This window comes from Ursus maritimus, unplaced genomic scaffold, assembly GCF_017311325.1.
Source record: "Ursus maritimus isolate PB19 unplaced genomic scaffold, ASM1731132v1 scaffold_7, whole genome shotgun sequence".
Lineage (NCBI taxonomy): Eukaryota > Metazoa > Chordata > Mammalia > Carnivora > Ursidae > Ursus > Ursus maritimus.
In genome coordinates this window covers 71,090,505-71,101,377 of record NW_024426885.1, presented here as the reverse complement: position 1 = coordinate 71,101,377, position 10,873 = coordinate 71,090,505, and the positions used below count along the sequence as shown (strand labels likewise).

The 10,873-nt window shown below is 48.9% G+C and overlaps 1 long non-coding RNA gene across 1 annotated transcript in view; it reads left to right on the top strand.

Moving 5' to 3' along the window:
• Positions 1-827: 827 nt before the first annotated feature.
• Positions 828-10,873, top strand: part of LOC121101267 — a 122,103-nt gene continuing 112,057 nt past the window's right edge. Inside the window, exon 1 of the long non-coding RNA XR_005833234.1 lies at positions 828-1,304. This is a non-coding gene — a long non-coding RNA (uncharacterized LOC121101267). The remainder of the gene's footprint in view (positions 1,305-10,873) is intronic.

The window sequence follows — 10,873 nt, the reverse complement described above, 5'->3', positions numbered from 1 at the left end:
GGCCCCACCCCAGAACGATCATAGTAGAGTCTCTAGGTTGGGGCAATTCTGATGTGCAACAAGGTTGAGACTCGTTGTGGGGCCTTGTGAGGAGGGCAGGAGTGCCAGTCCTGTGGGAAGATGCTGAAGTTTCTTCAGGAGCACCCTCTGCTGTGCATCCCAGCTTACCCTGCACATGCTGACCTCATGAGGGCATTAACCTGGCTGAGAGAATGTGGAAGCCCAGTGTGTGCAAAGGTCCTGAGGTTGCAGGGGTTAAAGATGACTGGAGGAAGCCGACGAAGGTCATGGAGGATGCAGGGCAGAGAGAGGGCAAGGAGGCCAAGGGTGAGGCAGTAGAGGCATATGTGTGGACAGACCATGAAATTCATGTTAATAAGATCATTCTGGCTTCAGTGGAGGGGGAAGGGAGGGTATTGCCACATCCTCAGTGAGACAGGTGATGGTAGCTTGGTCTCAGGACCAGTGTGGAGAGGAGTAGATTCTAGAGACGTCCAGTTGGACAGGACTTTGGGGGTCTTGGAATGGCAGATATGGACCTTGGTAGAAGCACAGAGGTTTCAGGCTAGGATGGGCCTGTATTCCAAAGAGATGCCCAGTGATGCCCAGTAAGTGTTTGTCATTCCTGCTGAGGCTGGTTTTAGGTGTGACCTTGGGCGTCTTGCTTCACCTTGGGGGCCTCAGTTTCCCCATCCATGAAATGGTGGGATTGGAGCGGTGTTCTCATGAGCTTTGTGCCCACATTCCACACTTCCAGAAGCCTCATGGCTGTTGTCTTCAGGGACCTCAAGCCTAGTAGAGTGGCCACTAACTTGGCTTTCACGTAGCCATGGTACATGCTGCTTTCTAAGAAGGCCACTGAGCCCCATAAGGGTGAGAACTCCCTTCTGCGTTTACCAGTGTTTTCCTGAACAATATCAGGTGCTAAACTGCCACCCCTGCTCTTATGCTCTGAGAAACCCTGCGGTCTCCAGAGCTTCTGAAGCTGTTTCATTCTTCTTGGTTAAGGTGGAGGTGCCCTGCTCACTGCTCCTGCTCCAGTGATGACAGCAAGTCCCCCCAAGAAGCTGAGAACCTCGGACACTGGTTCTGCAGCCCACACTCAGGGACTGGCCCGGAGCAGACAGTTCTCGTGACTGGGGCAAGGAGATGCGTCTCTCTCTCCTGCCTCCTTGTCACTGGGACCCCATGCCATCTTCAGATTGGGCTGGAGGCACACGGTCCTGTCCTTCGCAACTCCCCATCCTGCTGCCCTCCAAACCAGGCCTTGTACCTTTCTTCCTTCCACACGCTTCTCTTCACAGGTAAGCTCTCCCAGGGGATTTTTGCTCCTTGATAGTCAGAGACCTTCATTACCTTTTGTAGGTTCATTTGCATTTAGGCCTTATGTTTAACCTTGGAATGACAGCTGGCTTCCCTTTAAAGGAACTTTGAAACTAAGAGGTCAGTTGGTTGTTTGTGTCCTCCACAAATGCATATACTGAAATCCTAACCCCTAATGTGATGGTATTTAAAGGTGGGGCCTTTAAGAGGTAAATAGGTCGTGAGGGTGAAGCCCCCATGATAGGATTAGTGTCCTTATAAGAAAAGACAGAGAGATATGATCTCCCCCTCTCAACCTTGTAAAGACACAGAGAGAAGGTGGCCGTCTACACGCTAGGAAGAGCCCCCACCAGAACCTGATCTTGAACGTCCAGGCTCCAGATCTGTGAGAAATAAATGTCTGTTATTTAAGCCCCCTGACTGTGGTATTTTTGTCAGGGCAGCCCATGCTAAGACAGGTGGGGTGGGCATTTTGAGCCAGAGGAGGACCTTTCTGTTGCCATTGATCCCAGGTACCCGTAAGCTTACCCTCATCACAGTGAGCACATGCGTGTTAGTCTGCTTGGTCTGACAAGCAAAGTACCACAGACAGTGGCAGGGAGGTGGTGGTACTTCAACAATGGACGTTTACTTTCTCACACATCTGGAGGCCAGAAGTCCAAGATCAAGGTGTTGGCAGGGTAGGTTTCTCCTCTCCTGAGGTCTCTGTCCTTGCCTTGAAGATGGCCGCCTTCTCCCCTGTGTGGTCACGTGGTTGTCCGTCTGCACGTCTGTGTCCTCATCTCCTCTTCTTATAAGGACACCAGTCCTACTGGATTAGGACAGATCCTCATGACCTCATTTAACTTAATCACATCTTTAAAAGCCCTATTTCCAAATACAGTCACGTTCTGAGGTGCTGGGGGTCAGGACTTCAACCTAAGAAGTTGGGAGGGGGACATGATTCAGCCCCAAACAATTTCCTTAAATGCTTAATGAGGCAGTTGAGGCACAGGGCTGGATGTCTATTAAACTCATAAACAATATTTGTTGGGTCGAAAACATGAACATAAAGGGATGGCGGGTGGTGGTGGTGGTGATGGTGGTGGCAGCGGTGATGGTGGCACTGGCGGTGTATGTATGGTTTCTCCCCTAACTCGTACGCTAGAAATGAGCTGGCTCCCAGCTTGTGAGAGAAACCCCCAACCCCGCCCCAAGATCTGTTTTTTGGAGACACATTGTAAAACATATCTTCATTTGTTTACTTTTTTGAAAATCTCAGCACCAAAATGGGGTAAACCTGAATTGATCAATTTAATCTCTAGTATGCCAATCACAAACACTTCTTGCTGTTATCTTTTCAATGTGCCAGTTGAATAAGAAGTTAGAGGAATAGTATATCAAAGCTGAAACTCAAATTGTCTTCAGAATAGGCCTTCCTTTGTGTTGGTTATTATAAGAAGATCTCTACTGAAAAACCGTATTTGAAAACTCAAGTTAGTCTTCATTTTCTACAATTCATATTAAAATAAGCATTGGGCTTTTCGCATGTTGATTTCTTCCATCTTTCCAAAGGCCTCTTTCCCCTTATATTCGGGTATGGAGAACCTAGTACATACTAGGTTCTGTGACATGGTCTTCCTTTCAGGAAATTCAGTCCCATGGGGAAGACAGGCAAGTAAGCTGGTGATGATGGCTTACTGAGAAGGGCTGGAGTCATGACTAGCCCAGGACACAGTGCGAATGCAAAGGAGGGTCCCTTCTCTCTGACCAGGGAGGTGAGAGGCAGCTTGTTGAAGGGCAGATGGGGGCCAGCAGGCAGTGGGGCAGTGAGAGGAGGTGTGATGTTGGGGGATGGAGTGGGGAAGGAGTGAAGGAGAGGCAGGGGAGGGGACAGGGCTGCCACCTGTCCTGCCACCTGATGGCAATTTTCCTTCAGGGCCATTCCTTGGTCCTCAGCTGTTTGGCCTGCACTGTGTCTTGTGTCCCATTTTTTTCTGTAAACAGTGTGACCTCGTCCTAGGTTCAAAGGTGGCCTTCGTGTCCAGACCTGGCCACTTAGCATATTCCAACCTCCAAACCCAGTGAGTGGTGAAGGGGTGAGCATGCTGACCCAAAATGGCTCCGTGAGACCCAACCCAAGACTTTTCTTTCCTCTGGCCGGCTCAGTGAGAATGTGAAGTCACCACAGCTGCTTTCCTGCCTGTGAGAAAACCTGCCTAAAAATGACACGAAATAATAAAACTGAGCAGGGCCTAGAAGAGGCAGGCACTTGAGAGCATTGCCTGAGGCCTGGGCCTACCCATGATCACATTCCTTTTCTAGACTTCTTGGTAGTGGGGCAATTCATTCAGTTCTTGAGTGTTTTTTGCTTAAGCTACTTGCCACTAAGAGCTCTGACAAGCATGGCTATCTTCCGATGATTACTGGGCCACAGAGCGTTCCATCCAAGCGCTGGAAACGAGCATTTTGTTGGACTAATTTTAGAACATGGGACAGAACTGAAAAACCAGGGGCTTTGGAGTATGACAGGATAGATGGGGTTCAAAACTTGGCCTTGATCTTAACACAATGTGATGCTTGTTTGGCGTATTTTTTCAATACCCCGAGCCTGCAAGTTTTATCATCTGCGCAATACCGTGCTCCAATTAGGCAGAAAACAAATGTCTATTGAGCAAGTGTTTGTTGAATGTATAGGAGCAGTGGAAATATATGCACATTCTCTTCAGGCGGGATTATTTGCGTCTTCTGCCTCTGCATAGAATTGCAGAAAATGACCTCAGGAGAGCGTAAGTGGCTTCTCTAAGATGGAACAAATTTCTCAAGAGCCAGGTTGAGGAATCCGAGTGAAGGAGGCATCCTATGGCGTTGGGTGCTATTGACCCGGCTAAGCACGTCTCCCCAGGTGAGCAGGGAGCCTCTCCCAAGGAGTCAGCTCCAGAGTCTCTGATAGGAGTCCCCAGAAGCCTCTTCTGGATTGAAGAACGCTGTCAAGGGTGAAAGTTTGGTGTAGGTTGAAAGAGAAATCCCTTGCTCGTGGTGCCTACTGACTTCCAGAAGCCAGCCCTCCATGGGGAGGGAGTGTGAGGGAAATGAGACAGCAGGAGCTCGGGTTGGTGCCGGTGGTGACAAAAGGCAGCAGGTGGGGCCATGGAGGAGAATGCGTCAGAGGAGAGGACAGGGGGTCTGGGTCAGAGGCTGCTGCAGAGGTAACCTGCACAGGGACCCGGGTGATGGCTGCAAGTCAGTGTTCCGGATTTCCCAGGGGCCACCGTCCCTGGCTGCAGCCTCTGGGCCACCCCCCTCCCGTCCACCGGACTGCGAGCCACCTAGGGGCCCTGTGGTGTTGGCAGTTTAAGGCAGAGGAGTGGAGATTGGGAGATTATGTGTGCAAGAACAATAGGAACAAAGGCTGCTTTCAGGCCAGTGTTTGCATATATGCTTCACAGTCTAAGGGAATTAAAAACAAACACCCTCCGTTGTTTCAGAGCTATGTTGCATGACTCAGGCAGTGATTTACCGACAGGGCTGAAACCTCACTAATGGGTTCCAGCGACTTCAGTGGACCAAGAAAGGAAGACTTGTTCCCAAGGTCCCGGGTCGATGTTGGGGAGGGCTATTATGCCATAAATCACAGTGACCGCGCAGGGGGCGTGGGCTTGCGGGAGGGCTGGAGCCTGGAGGGAAGCTGGCCCCCGAGAAGTCGAGAAGTCGAGGTGCCTAGTGGCTTGTCAGCTGCTTCCAGCCACCCCCGCCCCAGGATGCTAACTCCCCACGGACTGTAAACAGCCAGTTGTTGCTCTTTAGGGCCCTGGGTGGGTGGGTGGGTGGGTGGGGGTTGCTCCCAGCCTTGCCTGAGACTCACAGCTGGTCTTCCAGGACTCGGCCAAAGCAATGCTCTTTCCATCCCTGGTCTGGGGGGTACCGAGCATGACGAATTTGTTGCTGGTATTCAGCTGACATCTTCCTTTGCTCTCCACTTCCCCTCTAGTGCTAATGCTCCCTGGGGTCTAGTCTCTCTCTCTCTTCCCCCTGTTGCTGTGGCTAGCTCCACCCCGCCCATGCATGCCACCCGTCCAGCTCTGCCACTGTGTTCCCCCTAAGACCGTCACTTGCTTTTCTAGCTCATTAATCATCTTTGTTGCTTTTCTCTGAATTTTCTGAGTTGTGCACTAGTTTCCTGGCCAGGGGCACACAGAGCAGCTGCTACTTTCTCAGGCAGAGGACAGAAGAGGGGTCTTCTGTCTGGTCACAGACTAGTCCCTCTCCTCCAGAGCCGTCCTGGGTGTCTGCACCTGGGGCTGCACAGACATGCTTCCGGGGACTCTCTGGGAACCCTGTCTGTTAGAGACTCTTCCCAAGCAAAGCCTTTACATGTTTTCAGGATGAAAAGAGCTTCATGATGAGAAGGAGGTCTCTCACCTTCTAAAGCAGGCCCACAATAGGGATGTAGGAAACGCTGTTGGGAGGAGGCTCATTCTGCAGGGAAATGCAGTGGGTGTGCTGACTGCCTCCAAGTCAGCGCCCCAGGGCTTGACCAATGAGGACCGGGGACTTGGGGGATGGAGAGAGCATAGGGCTTCCTTCACTTCCCAAATGAACACACTGGTTGGCGTTACTTATCCTTGCAGCAGGGCAATGATCTAACAAAATAATCACGACGTTTGAGTCAGAGGATGGAGTTGGCACTCACCACCTGTGAGATCTTAGTAAATTCTTTGGGCCTTAACAACTCATCGGTGAAGATGGAATAAAGATGGTGGTGACCATGATGGTGATGATGATGGTGATGGCGATGATGAAGAGAAACCCGGTGGAAGGGTGGTGTCCACTCCCATGTGTCCCCAGCTTGGTGTGGTCTCAGGTGCTCCCATCTGGCCCCAAAGAACAGGAGTGGGAGCTCTTTCTCCCATCCTCGTGGGGGCTCCAGGGTCTGGCTGGGGCTCATAAGCATCTGAGATGTTGTGGGCTGGCTGAGCAACTTGGCACGGAGCTGGGGGCACCAGGAGCTCTGGCAGGCTATGGATCCCACCCAGAGGAAGGCGGCATGATCTAACATACCAGCCGGTGGGGTTCCTACTGGGGCGAGCTGCGCTGCCTTTCCTTCTCAGTGCCAGGCATGTCTCCTCTGGTCCCCCCCCCCACTAGGACACTCCCTCACAGTGCCCTTGTCCCCTGGCACTGCCTTCAGAACTTCTGGGACCCCCATCCGACCAGAGATGGAGACTGATCCCTTTTCTCCAATCCTAGCTCCCTCCCTCTTCTAATACCCTCCACAAAAGCCCTGCTGTGTGGTCCCTCCTGCCCACCAAAGTGGCACCTATTCCCTTAGGGACACAGAAACTTGTTTATTTTCTTGGAGGCTGGGGAGGCCCTGGTCCTCAGCAAGGCCAGGGAGGGAGAGTGTAGTCAATCCTTCCAAATGCCTCCCCTTCTGCGAGGAGAGTCGGAGGGCTTCTGGCTCAGGGCGTGTAGGGCATCAGACTAAATTGTGCCACAAGGTTTTTTGTGAGAACCAATTGCGATAATATACATAAAAATGCATCTTAAGTACATTAAGTACAAAAATGTGATGCAAATATGGGTTGCTATTATTTCTTCACCATGAAAACACTTGAAAGTAGCCCAGAGCCCTTGTCCCTGCAGCCAGAGTCATCCTGGCCTCTGTCGGGCCTTTGCAGGGCTGGTCACAGGAGAAGGATTGAGATCTACCTTTGAGGGGTGGCTGGGTAGTCTGGGGAAACATGTATAATGTAGGCCACCGCGGGCCACCTGTTGGACTTCTGTCTTTTGTGTGGGCACGGGAGGCATGCCATCCGTCTAAGCACGCCTGTAACTATCGGTCCCGAATAACCCCAAGTTGTTGAAACCCCGTTTTCATGCTTGGTGTAATTGCGTTGCCTCACATCGGGGAGCCTTCTTCTAATACTTAGAAACCTTTGCTCTTTAGAGGTGGAGACATTTTTTTATGGCATTATTCACAGTGGGATTTGATTTATGGAATAGAAAAGACTCGTGCATCTATTAACATGTGTCTCCAAATCGCCTCTGTTTCCTCGTCTCTGAGATTTTTAAAGGCTCGTCAGCAGTGTCTGACTCTGCTGTCCCAACCAGTCATTTCAGAGCTAGGCTCCCCAGGCTTCTCCCAGGCATGCCCTTTCTCTCAGGTCGCTCGCCTCTCCTTGGGCATCGTGGGCTCAGCGTCTAGACTGGGGATTCATGGTGGCTTTTCACCACCACATACTCCACGGTCCCCTCACCACCTCTGCCTATGCTCATTCTCACAGCCATTCCTTGAATAAATATGCTCGGTCAGACTCTTTATCCCCTCAATGTCCAAGGAAACTGATTCATCACACTGAGGTTTCTGTCTGGGAACTGCTTCCAGACAGCCCAAGCCATGTCCTGGCCCGTGTGTGGGGTCTGAGTTTGGGTCTGGTCCTTCTCTTCTTTGTTCTGCTTTATTTGATCTCCCTCTGGGATGTGGTCCCTGCCTCTTTCTGTGCCATTATTTCTCACAAGTCCGTGGCCCACCTTAGGTTTCCCCGGAGAGACATTCTTGCTGGCCAGGGCCGTGTGAAGCTCCTCGACTCTGGTCCTAGGTGCTCAGGCCCATGTAACCCTTGAGTCGAGCGTGCTCAGGCCAAACGGTAAACCTGTGGGTGTAAATATGAATAAACCAGAGGCAGCTGGATTTCCAGTCTCTTGGTTTCCTGTCTCAACTTAGTGTTATTCAACAATCTTCGTGGCATTTTTAGGGCCTTTGATGGTGGAAGGAGGAGCATTTCTTTCCATTTAGGAAAATAACTTCTCAGTTTGGTCTGGAATTAATTTTCCTTGTCCAATTATTCTCAATCAAATGGCATTGTGAAGAAGCCATGGTGAACTTGTGCAGTAACTCTTCTGTTGTGTTTCTGTGGTTGTTGCAATGTTCAGAAAAAATATTTTATCCCTTCAAGGAGTCCTGACAAGAAGTTACAGAGGATTAACAGGGACCAGGTTGTAAACTGGAGATGGACCATCCATCACGGAGGAGGGGCTGTTGACAGCTTTAGCAGCCCTGCTGTAAAGAGGGAGACACCACGTTCTCCATTTTGTGGAGTCAGGATCCTATATCAAGTGAGACTTCTTGATCTATAGTGGAGCAGCTGAGAATTCAGATAGGTAGGGGTAGGGGGCTGATAGAGCAAGACATTCACAGGTCAACAAAAGAACATTAAGGAGACAATCCTTTCGATAGGCATCTGGCTTGGGGAGAATAACTCAACACTGAGACTCTATCTCAGGCCATGTGGCAGGACCTAGCCTTAACATTTTTAAAAATTCCTTTCCCATCAAGAGACAGAGTCTACATCCTTCCTGTTGGCAGACTTCAGACCACTTTGACCAGTAAAGTGGGGGGGAAGTGATACTATGCAACTTCTGCAGTGGGGTCACAAAAAGAGCTGCCTTGTTTGCTGAGACAATGCTCTTAGAGCTCTGTAACCAGCTAAGAAGTCTGACTATCTTGTGGCTGCCGTGCTGCAAGGAAGCCAAGCCACATGGAGAGGCCACATGTAGACCCTCTGGTCTGCAATCCTAGTCTTTTAGTTAGTTGAGCCAGATGCCAGATGCATGAGTGAACAAGCCTTGAGATGATTCTAAACCCGAGCTGTCAAACCACCCCCAGACTTAGAGTCTTCCCTGTTGAGTCTCCAGACTTTGTGGAGCAGAGACAGGCCATCCTCTCTGTGCCCTGTCCAAATTCCCAACCCACACAATCCATGTACATAATAAGATGGTGGTGTTAAGCCACTAAGTTTGTGATTTGTGAATGCAGCAATTGCTGCATTAGAAACTGGAACAGGAGACCTGTAAAATGGTGGAAAAATAAAGCAGGTTAAGGTGTTAGAGAGTGATACAGGTGTAGGTGGGGGCAGACATTTGGGATGGGGTGTCAGAAGACTTCTCTGAGAAGCTGACATTTCAGCAGGGATTTGAATGATGTGAGCATGCAGGCTTACCTCTGGGGGAAACAGACCCTGGTTATAGAGAGCAGCAAGTGCAAAGGCCCTGAGATGGAATGAGATCATTCCAGGGATAGCAAGGTGACTATGTTGCTAGAGCTCAGAGAGTGAGGTGGGGAGGGATAGGAAATGAGAGGGAGCCATGAAAAGGGCTTTGCTGACCTTGATAAAGGATTTGAGTTTTATTGTAAACCAGCAAGAGGTTTTGAACAGAGTGATATTCTCTGAACTCACTCCCTCACTGACTTTATCCAGTCTCATGACTTCAAATAGCTTCTATATGCTTATCAGTTCTAAATAGATATATTTCTCACCCAGACCTCAGCTCCGAATTCCAGATTCTTTATATGGCTGCCTACTCAACTCTTCACATGGATCGTTAATAGGTATTTAAAATGTAATATGTATAAACTATTAGCCTATCCCCTGTCCCAAACCTCCCTCTCCCATAGTCTACTCAATATTGTCAAATGGCAACTCTGTCCTAGTTGCTCAGGTCACCTTTGACCCCTTTCTTTTTTCATATCCCTGTCAGATCAGTAAATTCTACTGGTTCTGTTTCTCATTGGTTCCCTCTGCTTTCATCCTCACCTTCTTTCCTGTATTCTCCTGGCACAAAGTGTGTCTGATGACAATCTGATTTTCTTTTCCTTCCCAGTATCTTGCTTGGTCTTTTTGCCTAGATGTCCAAGGGATTTTATATTTTCCTTTAAAGTCTAGAAATTTAACAGAATATATTTTGGTATTTTGGTATTACTTGTTTCAGGGTTGATTTTGACTTTATATATATAGTTTCAAATTTTAAATTAATTTCAAAAAAGCTTTCTTGAATTGTAGTTTTTAGGTTTGGTTCTGTTCCTTGCTTCAGTTTTCTGGGTTTTTTTGGGTGGCTTTTTTTTTTTTTTTTTTTTTTTTTTTTGGTAAGGGACTCCTTTTATACAAATGTTGGATCTTCTTTGCCTATCTTCTATTTTTGTTACTTTCTCTCAAACCCCTTTTCATTCTTTCTTCATTTCCTCTGATTTAATTTTTCTCTTTTAAGGTATTATCTGCTGGATTTATGCACTCTTACTACTATTGTGATCTGTTTTTGACAACACGCTACACCAAATGTCTGGATTTTCCACATCAAATTAAGTAATCTGGTATATTTGCTCATAGGATCGAGGGAAATACTTAACAGCCAGATGAAGAAGTAGATCGAGCAAGCTCTGGAAGGGTCTCAACCACAGGAACTTCTGTCTTTGAGGAGTTTGGGGTGCACCACCCTCCTGGAACATGGATGTGTTTGTTCACCAACCTGGAAGCTCTTTGAACCCCTTCTTTTAGGTTTTTATGGCAATTCCATTACATAGGCACAATTGATTAAATCATTGGCCATTGGTGATGAGATCCCCAGTCCCTCTCCTCTTCCCAGAAGTCCGACAGTGGGGCTGAAATTTCCAACCCTCTAATCACATGGTTGGCATCCAGCTGGTTTCTCTGGCAACCAGCCCTCACCCTGAAGCTGTCCAGGGGCCCACCAAGAGTGACCTCCTTAGCATAAACTTAGGTATGTTTGTAAG